Raw genomic sequence first — 21,251 nt, 5'->3', positions numbered from 1 at the left:
TATTACATGTATAACCAGTAATGGCCAGTGTGGGGTACCACTGCTCATCTGACCTCTGGTTGGTTGCATAGTTGCTGCTTAATGGGAAGTAGAGGGTGGGGAGCGAGGCAGGGGTGATGTTGGTGTGGTGCGAATGCAGCAGCAGGAATGCCAGATTGGCTTTGCCAGTGTGTTTGCACTGCATCACCCATGTCGCTGATTCATTCCTCCCCTCTACCTCCTGGTAAGCAGCAACAACACAACTGACTGGAAGTCTGGTGAGTGGTGCCACCCCATCCCACCACCTGCTACTGTTTATAGGCCACCTTTCCTTCCAGTAGATCAAGAGGCAGGTGTGGTCTTCCCTCTACTTCTGCCCTTACACCAAGCCTATGGTGTTGGTTGGGCTGAGAGACAGCAACTGGCCCCAAAGTGAGCATCTTGGCTGAAAGACTTGACCATGGATCTCCTCAGTGCTGATATGACACTCCAGACACAACACTGCATGAGCTTTGTATGTAGCATCTCTTTTGGCCCCAAGTCCTGTTGAAACCACAGGACTGAAAGTGGTTGTTGCTATTCATTTGTCCCATTATCTTAAGCAGGTGTGCAGTGCAACACCATGCATAGCTTCTCAGAGATATTGTTGGCATCTGCCTGTCTCGGGAGACAATAGAGGAGTGCGCCTTTGCGGTGAAGTCAAACCATTGGAGAGTTACAGCGCCTGCTGTGGCTGTAGAGACCGATACAGGAGAGACATGTTTTGCTGCAGCTGGGGCAGATGAAAGTGTCCAGTTGTGCTACTGCAGATGCACCATGGCATTTCTTCTCTCTGCACTCCTTCCAGCAGTCATTCCTCTTCTGGTCACTACTGTGGATACATGACCTGACTGTCTGTCTCCAGACACTGCAGTCATCTGCAAGGGATTCACACAAGGCAGGGTTGATCCTGCCAGCCTTCACATCATGTTTGCAGACATCTTTGTAACGCAGAGATGGGACCACTCAGAGATAAGGACCACTGAATGCAATGGGAATTATTCCCAAGGAGGAATGGATGAGTCTGTCAGTTTCTCATTTGCTAATCATTCTAGTCTTAAGAGCCAGTGTGTTGTAGTGGTTAAGAGCGGTAGACTTGTAATCTGGTGAACCGGGTTTGTGTCTCCGCTCCTCCACATGCAGCTGCTGGGTGACCTTGGGCCAGTCACGCTTCTCTGAAGTCTCTCAGCCCCACTCACCTCACAGAGTGTTTGTTGTGGGGGAGGAAGGGAAAGGAGAATGTTAGCTGCTTTGAGACTCCTTCGGGTAGTGATAAAGCGGGATATCAAATCCAAACACTTCAATTTACCAGAGTTCTACATCAGTCTGCAGGGGTTCGGGGGGACATCATGAAAATTCATTAGCGTTTTACTGTGTGTTTATCCTAATATACACAGTTTTAATTTTGCCTATAGAAACATTCTTGCAAGCAATCTCCCCATACCTGCTACATTTTTGGTAACACAATAATCTCAGCAATTAACACCAACCCACTAGTTTAAGAAGTTAAAGGTGTTCCTATTTAACATATAGTTAAGCTTTAAATATCGCTGGCTGTAATTTGTGCGTCTCGTTGCCTTTCAGCACCAACCTTGCAATTTTCTCTTTTATAATCCTTTAGCGCTTGTTGAATTGATTTTATTGTTTTGATAGCTTGCGTCTTTGCTTTTCATTCGGTTTTAACTTGTGCACCACTTTGGTCTATACATTTGTGTAACAACAACAATGATATCGCTTCAGGCAGCTGACCAAGTGGGCTTATGCCACATAATTTGCCTTCAAGATGCCCCAAGACTCTGATTCTTTTTACTGCAAGAGAATAACTCCACTACCCCTCTGAAATATTTCTGCACTAGTGTGAACTGTTATGATGATTACTGTTATATTATTGGCTGGTGGTCAGTATGTTATTATTATTGGGGGTTTTTTTTAATCTTTGATGTTCTGTAACGTGTTTTTAATGTTGTACATTAAATGTTTATTTTAAATGCACAGTCATAGTTGTTGATGATATGTTTTTAACTGTTTTTAACAACCTTATACATTTATTAGAAGGCAATTAATAAACCAGTGATTATAATAAGTCATACTCAAAAGTAGACCCACTAAAATCAGCAGACTTGAGCTATCGACTCCAAGTGTGTCTAACCCACTGTCTAGTCATATATTCAACATGAAATCTAAAAATATTCCCATTTAAAACTGTTCTATTATGCCCTGTTTCCCCCCTTTTTTTGCATTACTCTGTTATTCCCTCTCATTTGACTGCAGAAGCAATACTTCTTTCCCACCTCTATCTTGATTGAGAATAAAATCAGACGGCTATGAATCATTGCGCTTTCTGCTGCTTTGGGCAGATCCTGCACTTGGGCTTAGCTGCGAAGTATCTGCCTTCGTAAGTGCCATGGCCTCTAACCTCTCTGCAGCGAAGAGAGAGCAGCGAAGATCTTGCGTGTCTAGGAGAGGCCAGGCTTGTTCAGGAACGGCTTCCAGGTACCTGCTTGGCAGCCTTGTCCAGGAGCGGAATATTCTTAATGCTCCTTCTTTCCCATCCTTCTGTTCTGCCTTCCTCCGCAATAGAGTCAACAGCTGTAACAACACATGGAGGATACTTGGCAGCTGCAAGACACAGATGCCGGGTTTTATAATGTACTTTTCCTGTCGAAGCAACGGAGTGTTTTGCTGGCTGCTCGAATGTCTTTATTGCTGTCTGAGTGGCTTGCTGTGGCACTAGTTAGAGTTATGCTGATGGTGGTGTGCAACTGCCCCCAGGGAATAGGAAATCATGTTGATGGCAGCACAGGCTGACGGACTAGGCTTGTCCTTTAAGACGCTCACTCTCATTTACACCACTGTCCCCAGAAGAGCACTGAACGCTTTATTTCAGCATGGAGGATGTGCATTTGATGGCGGAGTCTGTCCCGTGTCTATTGCGTTTAAGGGGAAAGCGATGCTGCTGTGCTTGTTGTGCATAGATGCTTGTTCTAATTGAATTGTGACTGTCTGTACTTTTTGCCTTTCATTTCCCTCTGAACTCATGGCTAACAAATGCAGCTTCCATGCAGTGGCGGCTGGCATCTATTGTGGCTGGCGGGGTACAAGGTAGGGTGGCCAATGGTAGTTGGAGGCAGGGAGAACAATAGGCAGAGCTAGGAATGGGGCAGAAATTCCATTCAGTTCACAGCTGAAGGCAAACCTACCCAATTTGTACTTTCTGAAATGTTGCATGAATCAAAACACAGCTGTCCTTCAAAATGTGCTTTATCTGAATTTTGCAATGCGATTCTTCAGGCAAATCCTGATGTACTAGGTAAGGTGTGAATAAAGCACCATATATTTGTGAAAATAACATACGGAAATGCATTCTATTAGGGGAAATTGATTTGCAAAAAAAGAAGTGTATTAGACAAAATTGCATATGAAAATGGACACATTGAGATAAATGCACACAAAAATACTGATGAATTTTCAAGATTTTTTAATTTTTAAAGTGATGTGGAAATGTGGAGAACTGAAGTTAAGTCTGAAAAAGGAGAGAAGTCAAAACAGATAGATTTGCCCATTCTTGCTCAGAACTCACTGCTTACAAATCTACACACACACACACACACACACAAAATGATACAGTTATCATCAGAGCATGTTCTCACAATTAAGAGTTTACCCCATTGAAGTCAGTGGGACTTATAAATAAGTAAAATATACAGGATTTTATTAATAATCACAACTAAGTGATTATTGTAATTAGGCATTCCATATAGTGGAATGCCTAATTACAATACAATACAATCACTTTTATAGAGAAGACAGAAAATACTGCCTTCAGGGAGAGAAAACGCAAGCCATGTTGAGCCATAAGCGAGAGAGAAAACTTCAGCAATTCCCAGCTGGGCAACACCTTTATTAGTACCAATCAAAATGTCACAAAAATAACTGCAAACTCCTGACTTCTTCATCAGGCTGGATGTCAAATGTCAAATGAAACAGAGGCTGTGGGAACATAGAAACATAGCTAGAGAAGTGCACAATTAGGCTGGGTGTCCATGGGCATACGATTCAGCCTGATTTTGTACTTCCCCTCCAAAAAAATCCCTCCTGACAAACTGTCCCTGTGCAACTGAGGATTATACATAGTGCATCAGATAAGTAGACAATGTTCACGAAGGATTATGCCATGCACTCCCTTTGGGAATCAGTACGAAGAGCCCGCTGGATCAGGCCAATGGCCCAACTACTCCAGCATTCTGTTCTCACAGTGGCCTGTGGGAAGCTTGCAAACAGGATGTCAGATATGGAAACAGAGAGCAGCATAGGAAAGGCAAACACACTTACACACATACAAGGGCGAACAAAAAAACATTTTCAGGCAAGGATGGGGAAGTCCACTGTTGAAGAGATATGAACATCTTGAAGATTTAGCACTTTGCCAACTCTTAGAATGCTTCCAGATGAACTGTTTCTTGAGCATTCGTCCTGATTTGTTTGCAAGGAGATTAGACGACACTGGCCATTTAATTACCATGCATTTGGATTTGCTGGCAAGGAGGTTAGACAATGTTGAGTCAAAGGAAGTGTTCACAGAATTCTAGAATTGTAGAGTTGGATGAGGCCCCAAGAGTCATCTGGTCTGACCCCCTGCAAAGCAGGAATCACAGCTAAAGAATCTCTGACAGATGGCCATCCAAACTCCATTTAAAAACCTCCAGTGAAGAGGAGTCCACCACCGTCCTAGGTAGTCATTCCACTGGTATCTCACACTTTCCAGCACAATTCTCCATCACTTTCCGTAGTGAAAAAAAACCCAGTCTTTTAGGAAAGTAGCTTCATTGTGCTACTGAATTTGCCATTATATGACTGAATCCCACCAGGAAAAAAAAAAAACAACCGACTGGAAGAACTCATGATCAAAACTTCATTGAAGCATGTTCATGAGAGTTCTGGGAGCCTTCTGAATACCAAAGTCAACTTAATGCACCCCACTTTCCATCCACATTCAGATTCGTGTTCCAGTAATGGTGCAACGCAATGTGAAATGTTTGCAGCAGCTCTCATTCAAGATTGACTCTCTTTAGCAGCTGAAACATAGCAGCCAACTACTAAGTATTGTAAGTGGTAGCCATGGAAATTGCTAAAGACAAGCAAGGAGTGCTCAAGAGGAATCCTGAAGCTGCCTGAACACCAAAGTGCCAAAACTCAGCCAATTTGGGGTGTCTGTGTGATGCACACTGATTTGGGGAAGGGAACCGCAATCATAATGCCCCCCAAATAACAGAAAAGTACTACTTTGGGGAGATATTGGATATAACGTGGAAGGTGGGGGAGGCATGGAGGGAAAATAGAAAAAGCCTCATAGTTGCTACTATAAAATATTTGAGGGGTGTCTTTGTGGGTCCCACAAAATTCTTAGGGACAATACCAGGCCCATGGCCCACGAGGTAGTCATCCCTGCCATATACACTTAGCTGTGCATAAGTCTCCCTGAACTCAGTGGAGAGTAAGGGTGCAAGCCTACATATGCATACATGGGAATTCAGTGCATTTAGTACACTTCCCTGTCACTTTCCTAACTGCAAATGCCTTTTTTAAAAAAATTAAAAAGTGGATTAATTGCACCAGACAACAAGCTTTAATTTATAGCTTGTGATTGATTACCTCCCACAAATTACTGGCAGCCTGGAGACAACCCACTTTTCTTGTGGAGATATTAAAAAAGGAAGCCTGCAAGAGGAATTCTATCCAACTGAACACTAAGACGTCCCACAAACAGACTGAAATCATTTATATTATGGAGAGGAAGAAATGTATGCATTCCCCTTTGAGCTCATTGGAGGAAAGGTGGGATATAAATGTAATACATAAATACTACTAATAAATAATACTTTTGGTCACCTAACCACAGGCTTGTCTCTTCCCCACTGTCTACACTTAGACTGAAAACAATAGGGGACACCTATCTTCTTTGCCTATATTAGATTCATTGGCAATATTTTAGTAAGAACGTAGGAATCTGCCTTATATGGTGTCAAACCACGAATCCATCTAGCCCAACATTTAGTGGCAACACAAAAATGGTCCTTTTCTGTGATGGCTCCCCTTTTGTGGAATGCTCTCCTCCAGGGAGGCTCACCTGGCACCGTTTAGGCACCAGGCAAAAGCTTTCCTTTTTAACCAGGTCTTTTAACTATCTGTGGCCTCTTAGAGTGGATGGAATGTTTTTAATGTATTTTTAATGCATTATTTTAATGTGGTGTGTGTGTGTTTGTATCTGTGAGGGTTTTTATTTGTTTATTTTTGGCTGTAGGTCTCTCTGAGTTGCCTTTGGCAAGAGAAAGGGACCAATAAATTCAACAATAGTAATAGTAATAATACGATTTGGTTGGCGCTGACTGACAGTTGCTCTCCAGGGTTTCAGGGAGTGGACTTTGCTGAAGGCACCAGGGATTGAACCTTCCTCATGCAAGGTGTATGAACTACCCCTGAGCTACAGCCCTTCTTTATGAGTGGCAGTCAAGGCCACTATTACTACTAGTTGTCATTATCCCCATCGTCAAATCTCTGAACACCTTCAAAAATATATTGGAAAATAATGCATTATATAACTAAATGGCCCCTCCGACCTCTCCCTCTCAAGTCGAAATAAAACCACAAGTACAATAGCCAGTTCCAATGATGATACAGTTAAAAGCTTCAGCAGGTGTCTTTGTGCTCCTTTGGATTCACATGAAAACATGTGAAATATTTATTTTTTGTTCATACTATCTCATGATTGCAGGTTTCCTTTACAACAGGCCTCGTTTCAAAAGCAAAGGGAGAGAGAGAGAGAAATTCCCCATGATTTTTATCTGAGCCTGAAATTTTCCAGTAGTAGCAGATCACACAAACGTAGCATTGGCCGCAACCAGTACAACCCGTTTGTTTTTACTGCTTCTTTCATCAAGTTGGATGTTCACCAGGTAAAAAATATTATGAGGGTTTCTCTCTCTCTCTCTCTCTCTCTCTCTCTCTCTCTCTCTCTCTCTCTCTCTCTCTCTGGTGCTGAAGAGAAACATATTACAGACAGAAAGCTGTCTGAGCATCTGAAGAGAAACCTGAAGTGGCTGTTTGCAACAGGAAACCATTAAAAACCAGATGTTGTACTCTTGGCTTTCAAGGCTTGTGCATGTTAAATTTGGGTGGTGGGATTGGATACTACATGCAGACAGCAAAGGCCTGGTGTGGCGTTTTTGGTTTTCTTTTTGACTGACGAAAAGTAGCATTGTGGGGCTATCCTTAAACATTTTTCCTTCTGGGCAGTCTTTCAGGGAATGCAAGTCTGTGGTGGGTGGGGCCAGAGACAAAAGGGGCATTAGTGTAGACCCAGTCCCAACCACTGGGTGCTCCCGACTCTTACCTAGGAACAGCTCACTCTCACATGACAAACCAACTCAAATCACAAATACTAAAGAGGATAGCATCCTTGGGATAACACAGGGGTCAGCAAACTTTTTCAGCAGGAGGCCAGTCCACTGTTCCTCAGACCTTGTAGGGGGCCGGACTGTATTTTGAAAAAAAATAATGAACGAATTCCTATGCCCCACAAATAACCCGGAGGTGCATTTTAAATAAAAGCACATATTCTACTCATGTAAAAACAAACTGATTCCCAGACCGTCCGTGGGCCAGATTTAGAAGTCGATTGGGCCTGATCCGGCCCCGGGGCCTTAGTTGCCTACCCATGGGATAACCCAAAGGGTAAAAAGCCCTTTGTTGTTTTCTCCACTGCCAATGACCCACTAGCAGCAACCCTAGAGAGCAGCAACAAGAGAGGAGAGGCAGCTAGTGTGAACTAGCTGGCCCTTCCTTCCTTCCTTAGCAGCAGAGCAAACAGTTTACTAGGAGGCAGCAACTCCTTGGGAGTAAGAGGCTGGGTGTTTTTGATCCTCCTCTGCCAACATCTGATGCTCTGACAGCAGGGCACCCACATTTTTGTTGTTGTTGTTTACAGAATTTATGTATGGCCCTGTACCTGGAGGTCTCAGGGCGGTTCACAGAATAAAATCAAAACATAAAACCACAAAATACATAATGAAAATAAAAACAGCAACCCAATAACCCCCGCCCCCTAAAATACCTCAGCTTGCTTCATAATTGTTTTATGAAAAAATGAGTACAATCTTATGTTCATTAAAAAAAACAAAACCTTAATGAATTGGTGCTCTTGAAACGCTTCACATTCCACATGTTCTGTTTGCCAGTTTTGTCATAGTTATCATCACCACTGATATCTTGGGGGTAAAAATATTGTTTTAAGCTTTCAAACTGCTATCTCTGCTCTCTCTCTCTTGCCCATTTCCATGGAAATGGGAAAAGCAGAACACACACGGCCACTGAGTGCCAGTTCCAGCGCCACGCGGACTCCCATGGAACAGCGAAAAGCTCCATGTTATCATTGTATCCAACAATAGAAATGATCAAATGTGAGCTTGGAAAAAGAAGAAAGCACTCCATATGTTTAAAGTGTCTTTTCTGCCACACAGCTTTCTTAGGGAACAGCAATTCAACTTCCTGGCGGTGTCTTGCAAAGTCTTAAATAGCTTGGCATTTGAAGTGGGATGCTTCTGTCTTGTCTATCTATCTATGTCAGGGGTGGGGAAGCTTCTTCAGCCCAAGGGGTGCACTCCCTCGAGGGGCAGACCTTTGTGGGATGCATGCTGGTGGTGGGTGGGGCCAGAGGCCAAAGTGGGTGGAGCAACAGCTGTGATGCTTACATTGGTATAGCAGGTCACATTCCAGGCAGAGGAGAAGCAGAAGTTTCTACACACCTCTCTCCATCCTTCATCTGGGAGACCAAAGGTGCTATCACCACTCAAGGACACACTCCAGTCAAGCTAAAGCATATGAGGAGGGCACAGAGCAGGCTTGAGGAGAGGGGGAAGGACCTGAGGAGAGACCCGAGGGCCTGCATAGATAAGAGAAGAAGAAGAGCTTGGATTTGATATCCCGCTTTATCACTACCCGGAGGAGTCTCAAAGTGGCTAACATTCTCCTTTCCCTTCCTCCCCCACAACAAACACTCTGTGAGGTGAGTAAGGCTGAGAGACTTCAGAGTAAAGTGTGACTAGCCCAAGGTCACCCAGACTTGTGGAGTGAGGAGACTGCATGTGGAGGAGCGGAGACGCAAACCCGGTTCACCAGATTACGAGTCCACCACTCTTAACCACTACACCACACTGGCTGTTATTTTCCCAGTTCTGTGAAGCTTCAGAGAGAAGTGTGACTAGCCCAAGGTCACCCAGCCTTGTGGAGTGAGGAGACTGCATGTGGAGGAGCGGGGAATCAAACCCAGTTCACCAGATTACGAGTCTATTGCTCTTAACCACTACACCATACTGGCTCTCAGCCCTTAGGCCTGAGGTTTTCAAGTCTTGATCTATATCACACATTTCTAGGTTGCTCTTCTGCCCTGAGAAGTGTTCCAAGGCCAGCATACAAATCAGGAAAATAATAAAAAAAGGAGGAGGAGAACAGAAGGTGAAGAAAGAGATGTGAGTGGAGAGGGACCCTTTCCCCATCCATTGGACCCCTCCCCCAGGAAACTCAACAAACCTGCTGTACTGAGTGTGATGAGTACAGCTGAATGAGACACAGCTGTGGGCAGCCTGAGGAAGCACCATCCACCTTGGGGCTGCCCCATAAAAAGCAAGTCTAGAGTGAGGGGCTAGGGCGATGTCTGCTGTTTCCCGGAACTCCTCTCACTTGTGAGACTTTTGTGGATGAGCTGAGAGTTGGTTTGGACCCTGGTGAGAACCCAGAGGACTCATCTACCTTCACACCATACCCTGGAACCTATAGAATTTTACTATCTCCATAGGTGAATGATGACCATATGGGAGACTGGTGAACCCAAGGAAGCAGATCTTGTCTCTTACCAAGAACTCCTGTCAATCACAGCATGCTTACTTGGTTCCAAATAACTCAGTAGGAACCATTGCGGATCCAGCCAGCTCCTATCTGCATAGCTAGGCTTTAGATTATGTATGTTGGTCACACTAAAGTGGGGCAGGATGTTTGGAAAGTGGAGTTTAATTTTATGAATTGGCTTTATACACACACAGAGAGAAAGACAGAGACAGAGTAAGAGAGAGAGAAATTTCAGTTTGAGTATTAAGGAGAACCAAGCTAAAGTTTCTTAAGACTTAAGACTTGGATATTACCTCTGCTTCAAAACAAATGAGATAAGATGCACCCTTATTGAGGGTGGGGTGGGACTCTGGCAATTACAAACAGTACCAAAGAAGTCAAATAGATGTACCACCATCCCTTCCTCTCCTGGTATGAAAAAAGCAACATTTTGCAAGCAATGGCCCATATGGGCTCGTGACATGGATGCCAAAAAGTGTTAAAATCCATTCCAGCTTCTACACACAAGCTGCCTTCATGGCAGCCTGTGGCAGAAAGGTGGTCCTTCCATTATGGGACTGGAAAAAGAATGGTGAAATTGAGAAAATGTCTGAGCAGTAAGAAGGTTTGTGCAGATCTATTATTCTGCAGAACATCCAGAGCTATGACCATCCAAATGTTGCCAAACTACAAGTCCCATCATTCCTGCCATTTGCCTTGCCAACTGAGACCCTCCAACAACATCTGGAGGTTCACATGCCCCCTCTGCTGTCCCAACACACACAGCGGTAGCAAAAAAGCTTCCCCATGATATGTTTTTTTCTTGGGGAAAGGGTGTGATGTAGTGACAAATGACATGTTTTTTCATGTCAAAGTCTTCAGGTTCAATCCCAGGCATCTCAAGATAAGGCTGGGAAAGATCCCTGCTTGAATGTTAAGTATAATGGTTTAATTGACACAGAAATGAAAAATGGCTGAAGGTATGTTGAAAAAGGTTTAACATGGGTCCCATTGCCCCCAAATAGGCGTATATTAAAGCCAAGAAGAGAACTCTGAGCTCTTGCAGAGTTAATGATTAACTGATTGTTGTTTCTCTGGTAGCTAACATGCATGTAAGTGTTGTAACCTGAGATCATGTGAGAGGTATTGGGTTGCAAAATCTCCATTTTGAAGAGAGTTGCCTTTGAGTCTTTGTCTTCCAAACCCCATGAAGTGAAGATATAAATGAAGCTCTCCTGAAGGGAGACAGCCTGGAGACTCTCTCTGTGGAGAGAGAGAGAGAGAGAGAGAGAGAGAGAGAGAGAGAGAGAACTTTACTTCTAGGTCTGTTTGGATTATTTCATATTTTGCAAGATGCTGAGCCTGCGCTGGACCCTAGAGAATCGCTGCCAGTCTTTTCAGGGAAGATAGATGAACCAACAGTCTAACTCATTATAAGGAAGCGTCCTATGATTTGTGAACACATGTTATTTAGCAGATCTTGCCTGAGAATTTCCCCTCTCAAATCCTTTCCAGCATGTAGCTGAGATGCTGAAATGTTGCTACCAATATGTTCAACGAAGTGGTCCTTGTGTAAGAGGGAAAGCAGAGTGGCAACATAGTGTTGCATTATGCAGAGTAGTGCAGCTCAGCCCTCTTCTCTAGCTTTCCTGTGGGGCAATACAGAAGTACTGTCTGCTGAGCTGCATGCTGCCTCCTGGCAGAGAATTTCCAAAGGGACATCACTCATACCAAACCTGTATCTTCCTACCTCAAGGGCCATCTTCTCCTATATCAACATGTCTTACCTCTAACAATGCATCTGCACTATGAATGTATCGCACCACTTTAATCAGTTGTGCTTTCTCCAAATATTTTTATTACTGGTATTTATTCAGTTTGAATACCACGCTATACCCGCAGGTCTCAGGGTGGTTACAACATAAAACCACAATATAAAACCACAAAATACATAATAAAAACAAAAGCAAAGGGCGTTGGATGTTACCCAGCCAAAGGCCTGGTTAAAGAGGAATGTTTTTGCCTGGCACCGGGTGGACCTCCCTAAGGAGAGCAGAAAATGCCCGTTCTCATGTTGCCACCCTCTGGACTTCTCATGGAGGAGGCACATGAAGAAGGAGCTCAGAAGATGATCTCAGGGTCTGGGTAGGTTCATATGGAACCTTCACAGTGCTCAAATTCCCAGAGTTCCTAGGAAGGGTTGTTGTTTCTGTGAGACGATTAGGGGTCTCCTATCAACTCCCAGCATCCTTAACAAACACCCAGGATTTTATGGGGGGAGACACGAATGCTTAGTTGAAGTGGTTTGATACTGCATTTAATGCATAGTGCAGATGGGGCCTGAGAAAGGGATTTCTGAGAAATCTCATCTCTGTGAATTCCTGCATGAAACTGCACTTCTTGAACTGTTGTGTAGATTGGAACTTATCTGCCCCCTGGATTTCACATTTCTCTAAATGTTGTGATGCAGTTTTTGGCAATTTAAACCTACCAAAATATGGATTTAAATGCAAGTTTTGGGGGGGGGAAACCCAACACATTTAAATATGTATTTTAGATGGTTTTCTAAAAAGAAAATTACAGTTTAATCAGGGAGGAACAGAACAGACTGATTCACCATCCCCTACTGCAAAATCAGTTTCAGAAGCCATGCTCTTTGTCCTGTCGTGCGAGATAATGATCACCTACAAGAGACAGGGCCTTTTTGGTGGTGATGAAAGCACCAAAACTTTGCAAAGCCCTTCCTGGAGAGATCGCCAGGTCTCCTCTCTTCCTGTATTTAGAAGGGTTCAGTAAACCTACTAGCTCAAACCTAGTTTCTAATGTGTACTGGTATTTTTACACATTTCTACAATTAAAGTCTACTTTATTCCCATCTTGCATTATTATTATTATTATTATTATTATTATTATTATTATTATTATTACCCACCGTTCATTTGACGGTCTGTGGGCACATTACAGCCATTAAAAAATATAGCATTAAAGACAGCTTGAAACAAATTACTATCACAATTAGAGTGGGCTCTAAAAATCTTTAAGCGTATTTTTAAAAATCACTTTTTTATTTCTCAGTCCTTCCATTGATTGCCGCTTTGGCATTTTGCAAGCCTCTTTGGGTGTGATTTATGACAGGAGAACAGAGTATAGGTGGCAAATAAATAAAAACAACAATTGCTCTCCTGGCTATGCCAGTTATTTTTATATTAAGGATTCACGGGCAAAAGAAAGTAATAGCAGATGGCTCCAAGTCTGAGAAGGGCATGTTGTAGAAGCTTGCAAGAATTGACATTAAGCAGCAGCAGAAATGTTTATTAAAATTCATATACTTTTAAAAAAAACAACAACAAGGAAATTAAATAGAAAAGATGGGCAGATCAGTAATAAAGAGCATAATGGGAATGGCAAAGTGGTGTAATGAGAATAATGCCAGGGGATTATCTGTGGGCAAAATAGAGGCATAATGGGAATGAGATAGTATTAAGGACAAAAGGTTCAATCCTGTGGGATGAGAAGCATAGGAATTGGAGGGAAAGATTCGCTGTAAAGTCTGTGGGAGGTGAGAGCACTCAGCACCATGAAGGATGAGCCCTGCAATCAGGGAATCCCATATTAAGGACAATAGTCTCATCCTTAGCTCTTATGAGATGCCAATTTAGACATCTTAGCTGAGGACTGGCGAGTAGAAAGTGCTTGTACACAGCTGGGCAGATTTCCACCCCGCACCTCATGTATATCCTACTGGTGTTTAGCTGTGTCTGCATCACACAGCAGCCAGGTGGGACACCATGACGGATTCACTTGCAGCGCTTATTTGCCATGCTTCACCGCTTTCTTCTTGTTCTCCCACAAGCAATGCATTAAAAATAAATAAATGAAAAACCCTCTGTGCTCATATATGTGGCATGTGGTTATCTCTGAGGGAAGCATAGGGTGGTATCCAACGAATGAGTCCCATCGGCAGGATTTACATTTGCACAACAGAACGCCTCCCTCTCCTCTCTCTCGCGTCCTCTACATCTGTTTTAGGGGTTCCCCCAACCCTCTGGAGCAGATTTGGGGAGGGTGTGGGGTACACACGAGAGGGAAAGGAACAAAAAAGTTCTATTGTGCAAGCAAACATCCTCATGCTGATGAGAGGGGTTGGTTGGATACAGCCCGTAGGTCCAAGTCACTTGTCTGCCTGCCCGCCGTGTGCTGAAAAAATTGCTTTCTTTGCACATTCAAGTGATATTATATGTGGATTGTGTCTCAGTGAGGAAAACAAGGCAGGATAGGAGTATGGGGAAAGTGACTTCAAACTGGGTGCAGGAATATGAAAGACTAAAATTATGTTTCTTCGTTCTTAATAAAATGGATGGAAAAGTCTCAAGATGAATGCCAGATTCTGGACAGATTGCTATACCTGAAGGAGCATCTCCAACCCCATTGTCCACCCCAAACGCTGAGGTCCAGCTCTGAGGGCCTTCTGCTGGTTCCTTCACTGCAAGAAGCAAAGTTACAGGGAACCAGGCAGAGGGCCTTCTTGGTAGTGGCGCCCAACCTGTGCAATGCCCTCCCATCAGATGTCAAGGAAATAAACAACAATCTGACATTTAGAAGACTTCTGAAGGCAGCCCTGTTTAGGGAAGTTTTTAATGACTGAGGTTTTAATGTATTTTTAATCTTTTGTTGGAAACTGTCCAGAGTGGCTGGGGAAACCCAGCCGGATGGGGGCGGGGTATAAGAATAAATTATTATTATTATATTATTTCCTCTGTGTCCATCAACGTGGTTTAATGTAATGTAAGATTGGTTAGTTTCAATCAGTGCCTTAGGCTGCAATTATTTGTCCACTTACCTGGGGGACACTGTACTCTTGTCAGGATTGAGCTTCAGATTATTGACTATTGACACTCAGCCAGCCCATTACCAATTCCAAACACTGTCTGGTCCACGGATTCACCTGACTGAGATGGAAAAATAGAATTGGGTGTCATTAGCGTACTGACAGCATCTATCTCCAAATCCCTGGATGGTCTCACCCAGTTGCTTCATATACATAATTTTAAAAGCGTGGTAGCGGAAGCCGTAGCACAAATGCCAAGGGGTTGGGCTGAAGTCCTGCATGACAACCCTGTGGAACCATCCCTGCCAGTAGATATCACTTTGCTCCCCGTTTTCAGCACACAAAATTGATCCAGAAGGATATCATGGTTGATGGTATCAAAAGCCTCCAAGGGGTTCAAGGGCTGGCTCACACTTCCTTTTGTCTTTCTCCTGGCAGAGGTCATCCATCAGGGTGGCCAACAACAGGTTAAACAGCTGGAGGACTGACAAAAATCCAACAGGCGACGTTGTATTGTGGCAGAAACCACACCTGTTGAGTCTCGGCCTGACACACTCTTTCTGCCCTGCTAGAAATAGAAATGAGCAGCCCTACTGCTGAGTCATTCCCGACCATCGCAAAGATCATAGCTTATTCAGCTGGCCATGATCAAAGTTGTACCTAAAAGACACAAGCCATCCCAAAAAGATCCTCAGGGATAAAGGCCTTTATCGCAAAATGGTCAATTACCACAAGCCTTTCAAGATAGGCTACCAAAAAAAGCCAACAAAACAAAACCCTTAAAAAAACCCTCTGCTCAGTTTTCAGCGTCTAACATTGAGTGATTCCATATTCATATTTTTAGTAGCATATACCAGTGGTCCAACCTTTAGTGTACTGTATGTACTTTTAATAATCTCCATAAAAGCCTGATTTCCAATCCCTAGGCTCAAGCTGACAGTGTAAATAAAATCACCCAAATCCACAGGGTAAGAGAAATGAAAATGACAAGGATTAAAATTTTGTCAAACCTCTTTCTTTTTAAAATTCTGCTTCTCTTCCAATTGGATCACGACCCTCTGTGTGCACAGCTTAAGACCAGACGGTCTGCTTTCACTTTTATTCCGCTCTGCAGCAGGCTTACAGTATTTAGTGAAAGTCTGTAAAGAATGTGTGCTGTGTAGAGAGTTAATACCATAATCCCCTATCGTTGGGGTCAAATGCTGAATAGAGCAGAAGAATTAGAAAATATGTTACATACAATGGCAGGAAAAAATGCATCAGCATGGTGTTCTGTTAACACAAGCATTCATTACCCACAAGCAAAATAGCCCATGAGGTAATAGAGTGTATAAAAAGATATGTGTACTTCAAGCCCAGTGTGCACGCTGTTACATTGAGGATGTAAGGCTTTGAGTGAGAGGTTAAACACTATACAAACACTATGGCATTTTCCCATCAGGCATAACTGCATCTTTCTGTAGAGCAGCTTAGATTTTTTGTTTTGTTTTGAAACAACAGCATTTTACCTTTCTGAAATGTAGTGGAAATAGCTTGGCTCCTCGCCATTCCCCCCTCCCCCCCCACTTGGGGGTGTGATGTATGTATTCCATGCTACAAACAGAGAATTTCTGAGATCTTAAAGCCACCGTAAATATCACTGATTCCCTACTCATAGAAATAGCAGTTCTGTGTAGGCAAAACAAGCAAATCTGTACAGTGGTACCTCAGGTTACAAACACTTTGGGTTACAGACTCTGCTAACCAGGAAGTAGTACCTTGGGTTAAGAACTTTGCTTCAGGATGAGAACAGAAATTACGCGGCCACGGCGGCGTGGCAGCGGGAGGCCCCATTAGCTAAAGTGGTACCTCAGGTTAAGAACAGTTTCAGGTTAAGAACAGACCTCCGGAACAAATTAAGTTCTTAACCAGAGGTACCACTGTAAATAGGACCAGCTCAAGTTGTTTTGCTGCCCGAGGTAGGCAAGATGGCTTCCCACTCCATTTTATGTACAGAAACCAAGTAGACAGGTATTCGATTTAGAGCACATCCGCACCATACATGAAGCAGCACCACACCACTTTAAACAGTTACTGCTTCCTTCAAAGCATTCTGGGAGTTTGTTAAGGGAGATCAGATTTGTTGGGGGTCCTTATCCCCCTCACAGAGCTACAATTCCCAGAATTATTATTATTATTCCCTCTTCCCGGAAAACTTTGCAGCTATACTGGGGCCTCTGGCAAACATGCACCTGTGCTGCATAGTGTTGTCAGCTAGGCTAGGCTGAAAGTGGAGCCAAACATCTTCATGCTTTGCTCCCACTCTGGTTTATTGCTGTGCCCCAGTCTTCCTATGCAAAGTGAGAGGCTTGCTCCCTTGCTAGTTGGTACCTCTGTTAGTCCAATCACCTGTTGCAATTGTGTGACCTCTCTACTCCCTGACAGCCCTGAGATTGCCGTTCACGTAAATTTTAGAGGGGGAAAGTGGTGTTTGTTTATAACCGTTCTTATCCGCCCTTTACCATACGGTCTCAAGGCAGGTTTCAAAAGTGTAGTACAGTGGTACCTCGGGTTACATACACTTCAGGTTACATACGCTTCAGGTTACATACTCCACTAACCCAGAAATATTACCTCAGGTTAAGAACTTTGCTTCAGGATGAGAACAGAAATCTGCTCCGGTGGCGCAGCAGCAGCAGGAGGCCCCATTAGCTGAAGTGGTGCTTCAGGTTAAGAACAGTTTCAGGTTAAGTATGGACCTCCGGAACGAATTAAGTACTTAACCTGAGGTACCACTGTATCATGAAAAATATAAAATGATTGCAATTCTAAAACACATAAAGCTGTTCCAATGGAACAGAACAGTATAAATTCTGAAAAGGAGGTGGATCTCCCAAAACAGCATCCCATAATTGTCACAGGCCCTGTTTATGTATGCACCTCCTTCATAGTTGAAGCACATCCACATGTATTTTGGACTTCATAGCTGAGGGCAATATACCCTGTCAGAAGGAGCAGCAATTTCTGCCTTTGTTAGGGCACCGTGACTTTTACATGACCTTGAATTCAGACCCCACTGATACTAAGTGCTCCTCCGAACCTGTGATCTGCCACAACGCTGGCACTGAACAATTCAGTTTAAAATCGTACTAGTAGTTGTATACAACCTAGAGAAATTACTGCAACGAGAGGAAAACAAACATTTGCATAATGTCTGCAAAAGTGGCATGTGTACAGTGCTGTTTGATACATATTTACATAATTCCAAATTCATGCCATCATTACTAACTTGGCTATTTGTATTCCAAGTCGAGTTGAGGCTGTAATGCAAGTAACACAGCTGAAGGGGGAATGAAACTGAAACAGCAGCTTCACTTATACTGGATGGATACTGAATGCTTGGAGATGCCTCTCAGGGTATCTGAATTATGATTCCCCTCTTGCTTCATTCAAGTCTCTCCTTTTCCACAAAGCCCTTGGGCACTCTCCCTCAGTAAAGGTAAAGGTAAAGGTACCCCTGCCCTTATGGGCCAGTCGTGTCCGACTCTAGGGTTGTGCGCCCATCTCACTTAAGAGGCCGGGGGCCAGCGCTGTCCGGAGACACTTCCGGGTCATGTGGCCAGCGTGATGAAGCTGCTCTGGCGAGCCGGCACCAGCGCAGCACACGGAAATGCAGTTTACCTTCCCGCTATAAAGCGGTACCTATTTATCTACTTGCACTTAGGGGTGCTTTCGAACTGCTAGGTGGGCAGGAGCTGGGACTGCAGAAGGGAGCTCACCCCGCCGCGGGGATTCGAACTGCCGACCATGCGATCGGCAAGCCCTAGGCGCTGAGGATTTACCCACAGCGCCACCCGCGTCCCGCATCCCTCCCTCAGTAGGGATGGGCAAATGTGTCCTCAGTTTCTAATTTTTCCAGTCTTCAGTTCTCCACATTGCCACATCAGTCTGTAACAATAATGTAAAATTCTCATGAACATTCATCAGTATTATAGTGTGAATTTCTCCTAATATAAACATTTTTGTATGCAGTTTTACCTAATACACACATGTTTACAAAGCAATTTTTGCTAATATAATGCGTTTTGTATGCTATTTTACTACATTTTACCCTAATATATGCATTTTTGCACACATTACATGGTTCATTGCAACGTTATCATTTTCTCTTTTTTTAAGCAATATAAACAAATGCCTAGGAAGATGGTCCTGGGGTGTCTGTTTCACTTATGGATCACTTCCCACGAAATACCCCAAAGTGATTTGCAATAAAATTTGCACATATGCAATAAAAGCATGTATAAAGATGATTTCAAAATCAATGCAGGCACAGACTAGGATAAAAAAAAATCAAATTAAAGGTTTTATTTTTTAACAAATAAAGGTTTTCAAAAAGGCCATAGTGACGATGCCTGTCTGATATGCAACAGGAGGGAGTTTCATTTTTAAAAAAAAGATATTTATTGAAGTTTTTAGAAAGAAAAGAAAATACAATGATAATAAACAATATTGTTTTGTTTTAACAAAATTTCATAACATCCTTGAACTTCCTCACGTCTCCCGCTCCCATTTGCATCATTAATAAATTTTTGTCAAGCAATTTATCATCTTATTTCCAAGTTTGTAATCGCTTATTTAAATAAAATAAAATAATTCCCCTACAAATTTGTTTCTCTTAATCTCTCTTATCATCAAATTCTAAACTATTTTAATGATGGCCAATTATTTATAACCAAGCATCCTTCTTAACATTCCATTAAATCACAATATTTCTGTAAATAAGTCTTGAACTTCTTCCAATCTTCTTCAATCCTTTCTTCTCCCAGGTCTCGGATTCTGCCAGTCATCTCCGCCAGTTGCATATAGTCCATCAGTTGCATCTGCCATTCTTCCAGTGTGGGTAGATCTTGGGTTTTCCAGTTCTTGGCGAGTAATATCCTTGCTGCTGTTGTTGCATACATAAAAAATGTTCTATCTTTCTTTAACACCTTCTGGTCGACAATGCCCAGAAGAAAGGCCTCTGGTTTCTTGGTAAAGGTATACTTAAATACTTTTTTCAACTCATTGTATATCATTTCCCAGAAGGCCTTCACTTTAGGGCAAGTCCACCAGAGGTGGAAAAATGTTCCTTCATTTTCTTTACATTTCCAACATTTGTTATCAGACGAATGGTATATTTTGGCAAGTTTAACCGGGGTCATGTACCATCCGTATATCATTTTCATTACATTTTCTTTCAAAGTATTACATGCAGTAAAGTTCAGCCCAGTGGTCCACAACCTTTCCCAGTCCTCAAACATAATGTTATGCCCAATATCCTGAGCCCATTTTATCATAGCCGACTTAACCATTTCGTCTTGTGTATTCCATTTCAACAGCAAGTTATACATTCTTGAAAGTACCTTAGTCTTAGGTTCTAACAATTCTGTTTCCAACTTCGATTTCTCCACCTGGAATCCTAGCTTTTTGTCACTTTTAAAAATTTCTTTAATCTGAGCGTAGTGTAACCAGTCTCGCACTTTATCCTTCATTTTCTCCATACTCTGCAATTTCCAATTATCTCCATCTTTTTCTAACAGTTCCCAATATTTTGGCCAATAGGCTTCCATATTGGGTCTTTTCCAAGCCTTAGCTTCCAAAGGTGAGAGCCACCTTGGAGTTTTATTTTCCAATAAGTCTTTATATTTTGTCCAGACATTAAACACTGCTTTTCTGACAATATGGTTCTTAAAGGCCTTATTAATCTTGGCTTTATCATACCACAGATATGCATGCCAGCCAAAAGCATTATTATAGCCTTCCAGATCTAACACATCGGTGTCTTCGAGAAGTAGCCAATCTTTTAGCCAGCAGAAAGCTGCGGCTTCATAGTACAACCTTAAGTCTGGCAGGGCAAAGCCCCCTCTTTCCTTTGCATCTGTTAATATCTTAAACTTGATTCTGGGCTTTTTGCCCTGCCAGACAAATTTGGAAATATCTCTCTGACACCTCCGAAAACACTCCGTTTTGTCCACAATTTGTAATGTTTGAAACAAAAACAACATCTTTGGCAGCACATTCATCTTAATGGCAGCAATTCGGCCTAACAAAGAAAGTTTCAGTTTTACCCAGCTATCCAAGTCTCTCTTAATTTCAGACCAACATTTTTCATAATTATCCTTAAATAGACTCAGATTTTTGGCTGTTATGTTGACCCCTAGGTACTTTACCTTTTTCACCAATGATAATTCTGTTTCTCTCTGAAACCGTTCTGACTCTGTGTCTGTCATATTTTCCCCTAACACCTTCGTCTTTTGTTTATTTAGCTTAAATCCCGCCACCTGACCAAAATCATGTATCAGTTGTAATACTCTTTTCGTACTAGATTCTGGCTCCTGCAGTGTCAAAACTAGGTCATCTGCAAAAGCTTTAAGTTTATATTGTTTCACTCTGACCTGAATCCCCTGCACCAGCCGGTCACCTCTTATCAAGTTCAAGAGCACCTCCAGAACTGAAATAAATAACAGAGGGGAAATCGGGCAGCCTTGTCGTGTTCCTTTTTCAATTT

The 21,251-nt window shown here is 42.8% G+C and overlaps 2 protein-coding genes across 2 annotated transcripts in view; one reads left to right on the top strand and one right to left on the bottom strand.

Moving 5' to 3' along the window:
• Positions 1-21,251, bottom strand: part of PROX1 (prospero homeobox 1) — a 321,324-nt gene that overhangs the window by 154,307 nt on the left and 145,766 nt on the right. The gene's annotated exons all lie outside the window — the stretch shown is intronic.
• PTPN14 (protein tyrosine phosphatase non-receptor type 14) overlaps positions 1-21,251 on the top strand; it is a 455,032-nt gene that overhangs the window by 429,982 nt on the left and 3,799 nt on the right. The window lies entirely within an intron of this gene.

This window comes from Podarcis melisellensis (assembly GCF_964234715.1).
Source record: "Podarcis melisellensis genome assembly, chromosome: 3".
Taxonomy (NCBI): Eukaryota; Metazoa; Chordata; class Lepidosauria; order Squamata; family Lacertidae; genus Podarcis; species Podarcis melisellensis.
This window is presented reverse-complemented; position numbering and strand designations above follow the sequence as displayed.